The sequence below is a fragment of the Orcinus orca genome, chromosome 6, assembly GCF_937001465.1.
Source record: "Orcinus orca chromosome 6, mOrcOrc1.1, whole genome shotgun sequence".
Classification (NCBI taxonomy): Eukaryota; Metazoa; Chordata; class Mammalia; order Artiodactyla; family Delphinidae; genus Orcinus; species Orcinus orca.
In genome coordinates, this window is record NC_064564.1 from 116591915 (window position 1) to 116609136 (window position 17222).

The 17222-nt window shown below is 44.5% G+C and overlaps 1 protein-coding gene across 1 annotated transcript in view; it reads left to right on the plus strand.

The window, feature by feature from the left end:
• CFAP77 (cilia and flagella associated protein 77) overlaps positions 1–17222 on the plus strand; it is a 136624-nt gene that overhangs the window by 18734 nt on the left and 100668 nt on the right. The gene's annotated exons all lie outside the window — the stretch shown is intronic.

A 17222-nucleotide genomic window follows, 5' to 3' on the forward strand; every position in this document is an offset into this window, starting at 1 on the left:
ACATTCTGAGGTCCTGGGGGTAGGACTTCAACATGTGACCGCTTTGGGCTTGGGTTCTAGTCTCTGGTCCATCAGTTGTACTAAGGCTAATAAGGCCATCAGTAGAGCGGCGTCCTTTGTGCTGAACTTGAGCCTGCCATCTTGGTGAAGGCTGTGGGCATGGCGAGCACTTAGAGCTCTGTGGTCTCCTCTCTGGTGTGGTGTGGGCCACTCATAGGACAGACGCTCACATAAAATCTTGTGCCATCTATGGCACTTTTGCCTTGTTATTGGTATCTAACCCTCAGGCACAACTAATGTGGATCACTACCCATCTGTAAGAAACTCCTTACAAGGCAGACTCTACAACACACTTCTTTTTATCTTCTGCAGAGATATTCATCCATCCTTCCATCCGTCCTTCCATCCATCCATCCATCTCTCCATTGTTTTAGTCAACAGATACTTTACTGAATTTCCACTCCATGTGCCAGGCACTGGATTAGACATTAGAGAGACATTGATGAGCAAAATTTGACATGGTCATCGCTCTTGTGGAATGTTACAGTCTAATCGGGAGATGAGCGTTAATCCAAGAATCACAAATAAATGTTAAGATTGCAACTGCGATAAGAACGAAGACAAAGGTCATGGTGCATCTAACTGGGAGACTTCACGTGACTGGAGAGGGTCAGGGAAGACTTCTTGGAGGAAGTGAAAATTGAGCTGAGATTTTAATTAACCGGGGAAGGAATACGTGTGTGTGTGTGTGTGTGTGTGTGTGTGTGTGTGTGTGTGTGTGTGTGTGTCTGGTGGGGGGAAATGGAGGGGAAGGACAAAGGCATTCCAGGCACTGAGAAGGGCATGTGCAAAGAGCCTGTGGTGGGAGAGAGTTTGGGGGTTCAGGCACTGAAAGAAGGCTGGCACAGCTGGAGCATGGGGATAGGAGAGAAAGGTAAGAGGCAAAGAAGTGGGTCTGTCTGAGACTGGATCACGCAGGGCCTTGTTGGAGGCCAGTTAAAGAGTTTGACTTTTAGCCCGAGTCATAGGGAGCCAGTGAAGGCTGTGAAGCAGGGATCGGAACTGGAGGTAGAGGGACATGTCAGATTGGCATTGGAAAGACCCTTCTGGCTACAGAGTGGAGAGTGGATTGCAGAGCACCAGGATGGCCACAGGGAGATCCATTAAGGGGCTTGTGAAGTAATGCAGGTGAGGGAAAACCCTCGAATGAGGATGGAGGAGATGGAGACAAATGAGCAAATTGGAGGGAAATTTGGGAGGCGGATTTGGCAGGACTTGGTGATGCGGGGACATATGAGTATATGGGGATGAGAGAGAAGGAGGTGTGAGGAGTGTGGGGGAAAGGGCATGGGTTTGCTTCTTGTGGGCAAAGGTCTGTCTTTTGGTAAGTGTCTGATGATTTGGTAAGTTTCTGCGTACCATCTGGACTTGTCTTTGATTATCCCTATCCACAGTTCCCCGCATGTCCCCATCTGCATGCGTTCTCATATCACCTTACATTTCTATGCTCTGCCTGTTCACTGTACACCTGGCTTGTTCCTACACATTCTTTAAGACTTAGTTTAAGAAGTTTCTCCTGGAAAGTGCTTCTTTATCTGCCAGCACTTTGTGTGTGCCTCTATCACTTTACTGAAATTGCCCCTTTTTATGTCTCTCTATCTGCAGTGACTTGCGAGTGAATCTAGGGCAAGGACGGTGTCTTTTTCATTTCCTTATTTCAAGTTCTTAGCCAGTGTTTGGCACATCAGGGGCACTCTACAATGTCTCTTGAATAAATGAATGAGTGAATATATGAGAGAATGAATGAATGAATATATTGGTCGTTTAGAGATTTCTTTGGTAACAGGCTATGGGAGGCACTGCAGTAAACAAGAATTACATGAACTGGTGGCCCCGTTTTTGTTTTTGTTTTGTTTTGCGGCATCATTAGCCCAATATGTGTAATGACCCTCCATCACCTGTAGGTGGCAAAATTTTTCAGGGTCTGGTCTTTCTTTGCCTAACTCATAAATTATTCTCCACTTTTATGCTCCAATAATATTTAACTATATGTTGTTTCCCAACTATACCATATCCTCTCATGGAAAAAAAGGCAGTCTCATCCCCAAAGTGCCAGTCCAAATACTACCTCTTCTGTGCCACTTTCCCCAATTCCCTCTACCATGCGAATACTTGCTTTGTGTTCTTTGTACACAATTTCATGGTGGCAGTCACCTTTATGTATTGAAATCCTTGGGGACGGGGGTTGTTTCTTTTTATCTTTCTATTCTAAGAACCTTTTACAGGACCTGGCATATAATAGGTGCTCAATACGTGGCTGTTAGTTGAAGGGATGAACAAATGACTAGCTGTGTGACCTTGTGTGTATTATTTCTCTTCCCCTCTCATTTCCAAGATTTCACATTTATTCTTTGGCCATAATAGTGGTGGGTTTTTTTGTTTTTGTTTTAGAAAAAGATTGTTGTCATGTCCTCTGATATCTCTTAGGGAACGAATTACAGTTTTTTAAAAGCCTTCTTCTATTTGCCTTATTAACCCTATTTCCTCAGGTGTGAGTTTTTCCCTTTGTCACTCTTTCTTGGCAATGATTTTTTTCTCAAATGTTTGGCTACTCTTGGTTGTGCAGAATATTTATATTTGCCACCATATTCCCTAAATACTTGTATGGGGATGTCTTGTCTCTTTATGGTGGCCTGTCTCTAGTGATTGCTGGGGGAGGAATGGGATATATTGGGAGGTGGGATGAACTGGCAGATTTCCTTCTGGTTGAGAACATACTTTGGGGAAGAACGAGCTACACGAGTCTTTTTTTTCTCTCCTTCCCACACTCACTGCTTTAGTCTGGAAACAAATGCCGCTGTTGCTCTCTGCCTAGTGAAACCTTGGAAGGAGAGAGGCTGAGCCAACCTGACTGCTCCAAAAACAGCTCCTCAGATAGTCCCTACTGCTCCAGAGCCACTCCTTCCCTGTATGTTCGATCTGGACTTGACCTTCTCCTCAACACTCCCCGACTCCATGATAATCATCTCCTACACGTATTTCTGGTGATAGTTTCCTCTGGTTTTGCTTTTCTGTATTTCTGATCCTGTCTGATTTTGATTATTTGGAAATTTCCCAAGATGTCTGGCCCACTGGTAGAGTTCTTTCTTGTTTCCCTACACTATTTTAGATTTTTCCTTTTGAAAAATACTTTCTTTCTCCTTTCATGGTATTTTGGGAGAGTGGGAAGGCAGATATATATGCTCAGTCCACCATCTGGGACCAATCTCCTCACTTCTCCCTCCTACGGTTTTGCAGGCATTACATCTCATGTGTTATGAAGGAGTACTCCAAATCATATCCTAAAGACAGTTGTGTTTATCTTGGAAAAAAGAGCTTTAGAAACTACAATAGCATCTACCCATAAGTCAGACACAACAAAGAATGTTCCCATTTTTCATCAATGATCAGATCTACCCTTTGAACTTAAAAGCCACTTCCTTGTTGTGATCTGAAGAAAAACCCTTCTGTCCCAATCCTTCCTACCAGACTTCCAAGATCCTAGAAAATCTCAGCAGAATCCCTTCTCTCATTTGAGGCATCTGGGATCTCAGTGAATGTGTCAGAAGGAGGGGGCAGCATATTAAGTCATTTTAATCTAGTAGCAGAAGGCTTGCTCCTCTCCCGGTCATGACCAGGCAAGCTCCTATCAGACCAACCCTCCTAGACGTAACATCTATAAACTCTGGATAAAATTATTTTAAGAGAAAACTACCTAAGGCTCTGGAAAGGGAATGAACACAGACAGATACAGCAGGCGGATGAGGGTGTTGACGCATGAAGAAGCGAAGAGCGGAGAATGATTTTCTCATTTGAAAAATGACTCAGTCAAATGCCAGGCTATAGTCAGTTCTGCACAAGATGCTTAGAATTTGGTTAGTAACCTGTGGTTCTATCCAACCTGTGGCCAAAGAACCAGAAGACAGAGTTTGAGGAAATGACAGTCAATGGAAAATTAGGGAAGAACTCAGGAAAGGAGAGAGCCAGAGAGGAGAAGTCCAAATTTAGTGTATAAACTCTGCCCAAGTCCCAGGATGATCCCTGAACCACTTGTAAGTGGGGCAGACTCAAAAAAGTCCAACTAAGGCTAAAATAGGTGAACTTAGATTTGAGCTGCTGCCTGTTGCAGAAGAGACAGTTTAAACTTTGACGTTCAACCAAGTAAACTGCTAGCAAACAAAACGAAATAACGCTTAGGAGGACTATAACAGAATCCAGAGTCTCCACAATGTATCAGTCACCATGTCCGGGATACAGGTCAAAATTTCTTGATACACAAAGAAATAGAAAAATGTGACTCATTCTCAAATGAAAAGACATTTGAGACAAACCTCATAGATTGCCCATATTTGGAATTAATCAAAAATTTAAAATGGCTATCATAACTATGTTCAAGATGTAAAAGAAAATATGTTCATAATGAACGTAAAGATAGGAAAAAGAAGCAAGGAGAACCAAATGGAAATTCTAGAAGTGAAAATACAACATCTGAAATAAAAACTCACTGAATGGGCTCAACACCAGAATCTTGATAGCAGAAGAGCCAGTGAACTTGCAGATATATCAATGGAAACTATCCAATTGAGGAACAGAGAAAACTGATTGAAAAAAGCAGATAGATCCTCAGGGACCTGCAAGACAATATCAAAAGGTCTAATGTATGTGTAATTGAAGAAAGAATGCCCCCAAATCCTTCATATTTACTTAAAGACATAGAGATTACATAAGCTCAGTGACCTCCAAGCAAGATTAAGGAAATAATCATAACAAAACCACATCTATGCACGTCATAGTCAAATTGCTAAGAACCAAAAAGAAAATCTTGAAATCAGATAGAGAAAAACAACACATTGCATACAAGAGAATAACAATTCAAATAGTCACTGACTTCTTATCAGAAAGGAAGAGTCCACTAACAGAGGCCTTAGCACGGATTTATTTATCAGAGTTTCCAGTTCTTTAAAAGAACATCAAGAAGCATATATTGATAAGTGAGTCTGGATCTGGATGTGGGAGGGAGGAAGGGTGATGGAAGGAAGAAAAGTGTGGCTCGAGGGACAAGGTGGAGTGGAATCCCTAAGCGACAGGTGACTAGAGAGCCTGAGAGATGTGAAGAGGTGAACGGCTCTGAACCCACATTTGAGAAACACCATCAGCTTCACGATCTTACTGGGAGCCAGTCCTATCCATGGACCCGGCCATGGGCTTTGGACTTGAACAAATCTGCTTCCTGACCCTCCTTCTGCATAGACTCAGGCTACTCACTCTACCTCCTCAATCCTCAGTTCCCTGTCTGTATAAGAGGGGTGATCATTGTACCTGCCTCACGGGGTTGTTGCGAAGATTAAATGAGATAAACATAGATAAAGAGCTAAGTGTAGAGCTTGGTAAATGGTAAGGGTCCAGTCAATGGCAACTGCTATGATTGTCATTATTATTCTCTGTGTCAGCAGCCCCCATTTGCAGACACTTCAAGTGCTCAACAGACCTTCATCAATCATCACCCTCTGTGAGGTGTTATCTTGATGCATGGGACTTGCCTTATTACCTCCATGGGGATGGCCACCCCGAGATGCCATGAACTAGTTGGTGTGCCTAGTTGCCTGCCTGTGGGCACACTGTTCCCCCTGCCTGAGATGCGTCCAGTTCTCACGTGGCTCTTCCTCACTCTGCTCTGAGTCCCCTCCCTCTGGAAGCCTTTCGTGACCCTATCCCCATTGGGAGATGTTTTGTCTGCTTCCCCCGCCCTTGCCTCCATAGTATCCTGTGTGTATTTCTGTCCTTGCTCTTAGCATATATTTATTTATTTGTTTATTTACTTTTTATGAATTTTTTAAAAATTTATTTATTTTTGGCTGTGTTGGGTCTTTGTTGCTGCACGCAGGCTTTCTCTAGTTGCAGCGAGCGGGGGCTGCTCTTCGTTGCGGTGCACGGGCTTCTCATTGCGGTGGCTTCTCTTGTTGCGGAGCACGGGCTCTAGGCGCACCGGCTTCAGTAGTTGTGGTGCACGGGCTCAGTTGCTCCACGGCACGTGGGATCTTCCCAGACCAGGGATCGAACCCATGTCCCCTGCATTGGCAGGCGGATTCTTAACCACTGCACCACCAGAGAAGTCCAGCATATATATTTAAAATGTCTGTTTTTGTGGGTTTGTTCCTTGCGGGCAGGAACCAGGTCTCATTCATCTTTTTATCCCCAGTGCCTGCAGTGCTCAGCATAAAGTAGGTGCTCAATAAATGTTTGTCGTGTGAGTGAATAAATAAACAGTTTAATGAGTACCTGGGAGACTGTCTCCTAGTAAATAGTAACCTTGGCATTTCTATGCACGTCTAGATTTATTTTTCAATTCGATCTTAAGACACTTTCATTTTAAGATTTAAAGACAGAGTGTTCTCCACGAAGAGACACATAGCTATGTGCACAGGTGGCTGAAAGCTAGGAATCTGTGACCTCGAGAAGAAAAACAGTGTAGCACTTTGTGTCCTCGAAGCACAATTAATGTGTGTTATCAAGCCCCCAAGTGCGTAAGAGCAGTGGGAACGCATATATGAGCCTGATGGGGGTTTGGGGGGCTGTTTCTGGTCAGCCTTTTGATTTGCGCATCTAACAAGTAAATCCAGTCGGGGACTTTGGAACCGTGATCCCATCTAGCATGGCCATTGTGTCAGATGTGCCCTCTGTCTGGGCAGCCTGGAGCACAAAAGGGAAAAAGAGGAACACATGGCTGGTCCCCAACTAGAAAGAGCTTTTTTGTGAGAGGATATTGAGCTGTTTGATAAAGCCCAATATTATGCTTGAATTATACTTGAATGCTTTAGTGAAAGAACATTGTTCCAAGGCACTTAACACGGACTGGGGTGGATCCCCTTTCTTATGTCGCCTTCTGAGGTGGTATTGTGGGCTGTAATGATTTGTATTGTATTTATAAGCTGACAGGGTAATCCTGGGGGCAGCAGGAGGGGAGGCAACCTGAGTAAGACTTCACAACCCTGCTAATTAAAACAATCCTTCCTCTCCCCATGAAGGCTAATGAGACAGAAAGAGAGTGGGCTAATGAAAATGTCACCACAAGATTGCCCACTTATTTCATTTATTAACTTAATGCCATAACTCCCATTCTGGGGTCCTGAGAGAGAGAGATTTTTCAAATTATTCGCTAGAAGACCCTTTCTGATGCATCACCGCTCTGCACGACGTGAGCTATATCACCAGGCACGTCCTTAGTGGTCTGAAATTTTGCCTCCTGTTGTCAAGAAATGGCACTATGCTAGGAAGAGGGGTTTGCCCGTGTGCACTTTGAACCGAACAAAAATGAAAGGAATCTGAATCCTTTTTCAGCATATCTCCCCCCAAATCCAAGAGGCCAGTTTGCTTATGAAAGCCTCGACCCCCTGGGGTGGGTAGCCAGTGAAGTTAGAGGAGCCCCAGGGACACTGAGGGGCGTTTAGAGAGACAAGTTCACTGCGCTGGAACTGATTTAACGTTGATCCCATCAATCACTTGGTTCCGCCAAGATGGCAGGAATTCAATTAATGTGGTATTTAATGGAGCCCAGCATGACCTGACCCATCAATACTTTGAGGGCACCCCAGGGCCCTCCTCCTTCATTTCAACCCCTTGCTTGGTGATTTCGGCTAATGACTTCATCAGCACCCACTGTCCACTAGACTAGTGAAAAAAAGGAAGAAGGCGTTCACCTTGATATAGATTCCATCAAGTGGGATTTTTATGCTGGGGAACCCGAGTTTTTTGTTACCGGACGGTATTTGCACAACAGGCAGACTGTGAGGCTTGGGTTCACCCTCCCTCAGCAGCAGTCGATCATTCCCAGAGAGAATCCAGGGAATGAAGAGAGGACAGTCTGGTTACGGATTTGGGAGGTGTGTTCATTTCCTCTGGCGGCCATAACGAGCTACATCACACACTGGATGGCTTTAAACAACAGAAATAGATTCTCTCATGGTTCTGGAGACCAGAAGTCGGAAATTACGGTGTTGCCTTGAGAATCCTTCCTCGAATCTCCCAGCTTCTGGTGGCTCAGGTGTTCCTTGGCTTGTGACCGAATCACTCCGGTCTCTGCCTCTGTGGTCACATGACCTTCTCCTCTGTGTCTGTCTTTTCCTGTTCTTTCTTGTAAGGACACTTTTCATCGGATTTAGGGTCTGCGTCCTAAATCTCATCTCAAGAGCCTTCATTTAACTACATCTGCAAAGACTCATTTTCCAAATAAGGTCACAGTCACAAGTTCTGGGGACATATCTTTCTGGGGGGGGCCGCCATCCAATGCACTATAGTAGGGTTGGGCCAAATACAGTTGAGTTGGTCCGTTGATCCGAGTCAATTAAACGAGCATTTCCCACTCTTGCTGCAAGAAAGCATTTGTGCCTCCATTTCTTTTTTCATGGCATGAAGATATATGCAGAGTGATTTTTATAGAGAGAACATTCAGAAAAGAATACAACTTTTTAAAGATATTGGTTCCCATCTCTTTATTTCCATCATTCTATATTTCAAGTTCTATATTTCATTCTATATTTCCATCATTCTATATTTCAAGTTTCAAGCTATATTTCAAGATAGCACTTTAATGCTATCTCAAGTAAAAGTGATAATTATGAAGAGGTCAAGCAGTGGGGAACATGCTCATGATATAATGAAAAGCTGGGGGAGAAGCAGGACACAAAATTATACCTCTGGTTTGGTTACAGTTTTGCAAAAATTATCCTTGTCCGTGAAGAGGGCCTGGAAGGGAACTCTGAAAAATGAAAAGTGGTAACAATTATACGTAGGGAATGGATATTCTAGATGGTTCCCCCCACCCCTATTTTAAAATTCATGTTATGAGGGTAATCCAATAATTATACTACAGGCATACCTTGGAGATATTGCAGGTTTGGTTCTAAACTATGGCAATAAAAGGACTATCACAACAAATGGAGTCCCATGAAGTTTTTGGTTTTCCAGTGCATATTAAAGTTATGTTTACACTATATTGTAGTCTATTAAGTGTGCAATAGCATTATGTCTAAAAAATATACATACCTTCTTTTTACTATATATATTTTTTAATTGAAGTATAGTTGATTAACAATGGTGTGTTAGTTTCAGGGTGTATAGCAAAGTGATTCAGTTATACATGTATATACATCCTTTTTCAGATTCTTTTCCCGTATAGGTTATTACAAAATATTGAATATAGTTCTCTGTGCTATATAGTAGGACCTTGTTGGTTGTCTATTTTATATATAGTAGTGTATATATGTTAATCCCAAACTCCTAATTTATCCCTCCCCACTCTCCTTTCCCCCTTGGTAACCATAAATTTGTTTTCTATGTCTGTGGGTCTATTTCTGTTTTGTAAATATGTTCACTTGTATTTTTTTTTAAGATTCCACATATAAGTGATATCATATGATATTTATCTTTCTCTGTCTGGCTTCCTTTATTAGTATCGTAATCGCTAGGTCCATCCATGTTGCTGCAAAAAATGTACATACCTTAATTTAAAAATACTTTATTGCAAAAAAAAAATGCTTAGCGTCATCTGAGCCTTCAGCGGGTCATAATCTTTTTGCAATAGTAACATCACAGATCACTGTAACAAATATAATAATAATGGAAAAGTTTGAAAATTTGCGGGAATTACCAACATGTGACACAGAGACACAAAGTAAGCAAACACTGTTGGAAAAATGGCACAGATAGACTTGCTTGACGCAAGTTTGCCACAAACCTTCAATTTATAAAAAGCCCACTATCTGTGCAGTGCAATAAAATGAGGTTTCCCTGTAGAGGTGGCCTCTTGCGGGGGTGGGGCGGGGAGAGGGAGATTCTTGGGAGACAGGAATGGGAGGAAGACTTGCTCTTCCTTTTACACCCTTTGTATCTTCTGAATTTTGTGCTATGTGCCTGTAATACTTATTTAAAACACCCAATACATTAAAAAAAGGATGAAAAATCCTGTTATCATGAAAACTTCTCTGATCAGCGTCTCCCCAGGAGCTGGACCGGCTGTCTGAGCACTCCCGTAGCTGTTTACGTACTACTCTTGTGTTTATCACACCTCTTTGCAAAGAGACGGTATGATATATTCCAGGAACAGAAAGACAGTCAGCATTTGCAGGTTGAAATTCAAGGCAGGACGTGGCACAAGGTGGGTCTGGAGGGAGGAATCTTGAATGCCATGGTAAGAGTCTGGATTTTGTCTGAGGGCAGTGGGAAGCCATTGAAAGGGATACGATCACATTTCCTTTTAGAAAGATCACCCTGAGAGTGGGAAATGAGTATACAGTATTTTCACCATACAGATGTAATAGATGTAAATAAATCTCAAGAGTATAGGTAATAGTAAAATGTAGTAAAATAATTAGGAAGTGATGAGTTTTAAGTATTTATTGCCTTTGTTTTTAATATACCTTATTTAGTTGTAAGCCTATGTACTTTAATTTTATTAATGACTGTGTTTAACAAGTGGCTTGCAAAATTCCTGAATGTTTAACAGTCAGCTCTGGTGAGCTGGAGCAAAGTGGCTCTGAACACCATTTGGTATACAAATGTGTTTATTTTAGGAGAATGTAATTACCACTGCACCGTAGAACCTCAGGGCAAAGAGGATCTCCAAGTTCCCCTCTGTTTTGCAGGGTCGGGGAGATGTGGTCAATAATCTTAAATAAAGGCTTAGGAAAAAAGCTGAATATGATGGATCAATCTGCACTGGGTCCAGCCCTAGGTCCCAAAGACCAGGAGGATGCTAAGGGACTTCCGGTGGGGGCATAAAGGATCAATGTTCCCTGTTCCTTCACCTGCTTAAATCACTGGCTTTGGCTTCCATCCTCCAGGAAGCCCCCTGATTAAGCCAACCCAGGCAGCTGAAGCATCTTCTTTCTCCCTCCACCTCTGAGCTCTGGGCTGAGAGATTCCACTCTTTGTGGTTTTATTCAGTCTCTCTGATTCATCCTCATGTAAATCAGCTTTGGTACAGTTCCAACTCTCACTCTGGGTAATATGCCCTAATCTACATGTCCAGGGCTTGCATCTCTCTTGTTCCTTGATCCTATGATGCAGTGATCTAGATCACCACTCAGGAGGAATGGGGAATATCACTATCATCATCATCCTCCTCATCATCAACATCATCAACACCATCATCAACATCATCAACATCATCATCATCGTCAACATCATCATCAACACCATCAACACCATCATCATCAACACCATCATCATCAACATCATCATCAACACCATCATCATCATCATCATTATCAACAGCAACAACATCATCCTCATTGTCATCACCATCATTATCATCAGTGGGAACTATCACTATCAACATCAGCAGCAGCAATAACAATAATGACAGCTCATTTTTCCTGGGTTCTGTCTATGGGCCAGGTAGTAGTTTTAATGTGCATTCTCGCATCAAATCCTCACAATAACCCCACAAGTGTAGGTACTACTGTTATCTCCACTTTACAGATGAGGAAACCGAGGCTCAGAGAGGTATAGAAACTTGCCTGAAGTCACACTGCTGGTGATTGGTGGAGCCAAGATTCGAACCTCAGTTGGGATGACGCTAAAGCCCATGCCTTGATTTCTATCCACTAAGTACTGACAATAATGATTAGCAACTAGATTGCACTTGAGGATTTAAAGTACCTTTGTATTCATCATCTCATTTGCTTCCACCCCATGAGCCATCGTTATTATTGTTGTCATTTGAGAGTCTGACACCTGAGGCTTAGAGAGGTGAAGGGACTTTAAAATCCCACAATTGGCAGGCGGTAGAGTGGTTCTTGAACCTAGGTCTTGAAGCCTGCAGACTGTGTGGGCTGCCATTTTCTGGGGTCTGGGTCATTCTTCTTCAGCAAATATCTCCCAAATCTGGCACTTTCTGATGCAACCTGTGTGTGTTCTCAAAATAGCTGTTGAGTGACAGTCCAGCCTCCTTGATTAGAAGCTGGCAAAGACCACCGTTTGCATCACCATCACCTTTCTCTACTTGCCCCTTAACTCCCCACTCCCTCCTCTGCATCCTAAATGCACAACACCGGGGTTGGTGGGACCACCTGCCTTTGTTTTCAAAGTGAAGTGTTGACCGTCTCACCCCATAAATCTGCTATTTGCATGTTTCTTTGGGAGCGGAGGAAAGGAGGCTGGGGGCCAGATATTCTCATGCAATTCTACTCATTATTTACACAGACAAGGAGATATTTCAGTAAAACTGCACTCAACTCTGAGTGACAAGGTATCTTTCTGCAGTGCAAGTTTCAGGGAAATTGTAGTGAAGTTGACAGCTTTTTAATGTACAGTTGCTATTCCACTGAAATACGGCATGTTTTTATTTTGGAAGTACAAGATGACCTGTTTATTAGCTGTGATTCCAACTGAGTTTACATGCTCAGCAACACAAAGGCAGAAGAACAGTGTGTTTCTTTGAGGAGGCGGGCGGGCGGGTGGGTGGACACAGACTCTCCTCCCCCCTCCCCCCGCCACACATAAGAAGACATCGAACACCGAGTGTTCCGAATTGAGGTGGACGTATTCTCCTTGAAATGACAGCCTACCTACCATGGAATCATGGGAAAGTGTTGCCAGTTGCCTTAATCATCCTCCCCAGGGGTGACCAGGAAGTGCTCAGGTGCCTCTGTGCTGGGAGGCCGAGTGAGCTGTGGGGTCTGGGGAGACAAACCACCTGGGTATCTGACACGGAAACCTGCACTTTTTCTTCAGTGACAAGGCTTGGAGTCTGGCTTGCCTGGACTCTTGTTCCCCCAAGTGTGGCTGGAAGACCAGAGCATCCATATCCCTGCGCACTTGTTGGCAGTGCAGAATCCCAGCTCCCGCCCCAGGCTGATGAATCGGAATCTGCATTTTTAACAAGGTCCCAGACGATGGGCGTGGCCATTCCAGGTTGAGAAGAGATGGCTCAGAGTCCCCTCCACCCTTCCCCCAGGCTAAGTGAAGCTCAGTTGCTGGTGTCACTCACTTGTTCAGCACACATGTATTTGCCATTTACTACATGCCAGGAGTCAACTTAGGTGCTAGGAATACAGGGAATAAGACGGAAAAGACCCCCACCTTTCTTGGGGAGCTTGCAAGCCAGCCAAGAAGCCAGATGTGGAGCAAGAAATCACAAATGGGATGGATCATGAAGCCATCCTCACGCAGACAGCATGGTATTTGCATCTTGTTGGGATCGCAACTGGCAAAATTTATCCAAACGAGAAAAAAAATCTGTGTTACAGCTTGTGTTGCATCATTTTGCATAATAAACCTTACCTTCGGTTATTTGGTACTTGGATTTTTTTCATTGACATGAAATCCACATACATATAATTAACCATTTAAACAGGGGTCCCCAACCCCCAGGCCGTGGACAGGTACCGGTCGGAGGCCTGTTAGGAACCGGGCTGCGCAGTGGGAGGTGAGCGGCGGGCGAGCGAGCGAAGCTTCCTCTGCCACGCCCCATTACTCGCGGTGCTGCCTGAACCATTCCCCGCTCCAGTCCGTGGAAAAACCGTCTTCCACGAAACCAGTCCCTGGTGCCAAAAGGGTTGGGGACCGCTGATTTAAAGGACACAATTCACATGTTTTTCAACCACCACCTCCCTCTAGTTTCAAAACTCTTCGTTGTCCCAGAATAACACCCTGTACCCATTAAGTAGTCACTCTCCATTGCCCTCTCCCCCCATCTCCTGGTAACCACACATCTGCTTTCTGTCTCTGTGGATTTGCCTATTCTGAGTATTTCATACAGAAGGAATCACATAATATGTGGCCTGTTGTGTCTGGCTTCTTTTGCTTAGCATACTGTTTACATCATAGCATATATCAGTACTTTGCTTCCTTTTATGGCTGAATACTATTCCATTGTATGTATGTACCACAATTTACCTGTTCACTTTTTTTTTTTTAATTTATTTGTGGCTGTGTTGGGTCTTTGTTGCTGCGCACGGGCTCTCTCTAGTTGCGGTGGGTGGGGGCTTCTCTTGTTGTGGCGCACGGACTTAGCTGCTCCAAGGCATGTGGGATCTTTCGGGACCAGGGATCGAACCCGTGTCCCCTGCATTGGCAGGCGGATTCTTTTATTTATTTATTTATTTGTTTGTTTGTTTATTTGGGGCTGTGTTGGGTCTTCGTTTCTGTGTGAGGGCTTTCTCTAGTTGTAGCAAGCGGGGGCCACTCTTCATCGCGGTGCACAGGCCTCTCACTATCGCGGCCTCTCTTGTTGCGGAGCACAGGCTCCAGATGCGCAGGCTCAGTAGTTGTGGCTCACGGGCCTAGTTGCTCCGTGGCATGTGGGATCTTCCCAGACCAGGGCTCGAACCTGTGTCGCCTGCATTGGCAGGCAGATTCTCAACCACTGCGCCACCAGGGAAGCCCAGCAGGCGGATTCTTAACCACAGCACCACCAGGGAAGTCCCAACGATACACTCTTGTTCTCTCCATTTTGAAGATGGAAAAAAGGAGGTTATTTGCTCAAGGTCTGACAGCAGGTAAATGGCAAAGCCACTCCAGGAGAGCCAAAGCGTTTGTCTAAAGATTCGACATCTGCTTGATCCCCTCAACTATAATGGTGTCTAGCATACAGTAGGCGCTAATATTTGTGGAGTGATAGAATCCTGCTTTTGAGTGGTCGTGACTGAGAGGCCCTTCTCACTCTCAAGGACAGCATGAGGGCATTGACTTCCCTACAGTGGGGAGAGGGGGAAGCCACTGAGCCAGCAATCGCAACTCCCCCCGTCGACAGGGGCCTGAAATGAAGGCTGAATTTTTGATGGACGTTCATGTTCATTAAAAAGAAATCTTTCTATTTACAATAGGCCCATGTCTATCTTATGTGAAACAGATCATCTTGGTGAACTTCATGAGGCAATGATGCTCATTTTGAATTATTATATTATCAAAATGACAGTTGTTGTCACTTATATGGGCCTGTAGGGCTCAAATCAGAGCATTATCTCATTACCTTGAGAATAGGACGGCAGGTTACATGCGTGGAGCTCCTCAGCATGGTTCAGTGGTAGATACTGACACTTGAAAATCACTCATTTAGGTCTGCAAAGCATGAATTTTGCACCCATAACACTGCATGAAATCAGTGGCAGTTCTGGGCCATTTCCCCATTTTATTCGATCAACCATTGAATCAGCAGCCTTTTATGGAGTGTCAGCTCTGCGCTGGGCCCTGGGTAGATGACAGTGGCCCTCCAGGGTTTACCTGTAAAATGCTTGGACAGCCCGGTGATGAGAGCTGGGAAGCCACCTGGGTGAAGGGCTCCCCCGGGCCCCTCACTGGGTTCTGGAGACACCCTGGCCCCTTCCGCATTCTGTTTCCGACAGAGGGGGGCCTTGCAGCTCTGAGGGAGATCGGCTTGATAATGAAAGCCCTGGGTGTAAGCACAAGCAACGGAAGAAGGTGTTTGTGAGGATAAGGCGCTCAGATGGGGCTTTCCGGCCCTGCAAACGTAGAGCCACCTGCAGCATTGCCAGGGAGACAAATGCCACATCTGGAAAGACATCAACGTAATCCACAGCTTGTCATTTGGGCAGGAAGTATTCTCTCTCCTTTGAGAATCTTCCTAATTATGGCTTGGTTACGTGCCAGGAAAGAGGAACGAGAGAGAAATAAAGCGGCAGCGCACACACTCGACACATCCACGCCCCAGCCCGTCCTGCTGTCCTCTGGGGTCAGGCTCTGCCCCGACCCCTCACCCCCACCTCCCCACCCCCGCCCCTGCCCCCAGGAAGGCTGTCCTGCCTGTGGTCTCCTGAAAAGCTGCGCGGTTTTGATCCACTAGGAGGTGTGGTGCAAATCATTTGTGGCTACTGGTAAAATACTGACTTTCGCGAGTCACTGCCTTTTTGGTCCTTAAAAAATTGTGGTGAAATACACACAACATTTACCGTCTTAACCATTTTTAAGTATGTGAGATACATTCACACTGTTGTGTAACCATTGCCATCACCATCACCATCCATTTCCAGAACTTTTTCATCTTCCCAAACTGAAACTCTGTCCCCAGTAACAAGAGCTCTCCATCCTCCCCTCCCACCCTGCCTCTGGCAATGACCATTCTACTTTCTGTCTCTCTGGATTTGATTGCTCTAGGCCTCTATATAAATGGAATCATACAGTATTTGTCCTTTTGTATCGGGCTTATTTCACTTAGCATAATGTTTTCGAGGTTCACGCACGTTGTAGCAGGCATCAGAAATTCCTTCCTTTTTATGGCTGAATAATATTCCAGTGTATAGATAGGATACATTTTGTTTATCCATTCATTGATCAGTGGACACCTGGGTTGCTTCTACCTTTTGGCTCTTGTGAATAATGCTGCTAAGAACAAGAGTGCCTAAGTTATTGACTTTTAAACAACAAAATGGGTAAGAGCATTTGCCTAGCATCTTACCCTTGTGTTCTCTGAGTGCTCTTCTGGGGAGGGGGACTTCAGACGGGGCTGGGGGTCTTGGGTGCCACTTTCCACCACTAGATTACAGCCTACAGTGACAGGCAAATACTGTCAACAGCCCTTACACAATTATGCTGATCACAAAGGACCATTCTGACTTAATTGTCCTATAAATGATCATACTGGGGACTTTCCTCAAGATCTAGGTTTGTCCCCTGACACCGTGAGCACATGTGAACTTGACCTTACATGCTACGCAGTGGCCACGTGAGCAGCTGATTCACTCATTTCTTTTGCAATTAGACGTGGAATTGTACGATAAAGATTATTCTGCAGTTGACTGAGGGCTCTGCTGTGTCAGAAAGCGTGCTGAATGACGTATGGGCATCATCTCATTCAAGCTAATCCTCCCAGCAGCCTCATGAGAGAGGAATTATTTCTCCCATTTTACAGAGGAGAAAACTGAGGCTCGAGCAGTGTAGATGACCGGCCCCCAAAGTCTCAGAGCCGGCAGAGTAGGGGAGCCAGGATTCAAACCTGAGCCTGACTCTCCAGAATCCACACTCTGCCGCTGATTCTGCAATTTGTGTTTTTCCCCCTTAAAATCAACTAACGAGTGAAACCTGATGCGGAATGCGGCTGGAGGTGGCACCTGCCTCTTTGGGGGGGATGCAGAGAGTGAACTAGGTCAAATTGGTTGATCCTTTTCTATTTCAGGGGACCCCTCCCAAGGAAAAAAAAAAAGCCATAGTATTCTCACTCCAGTTTC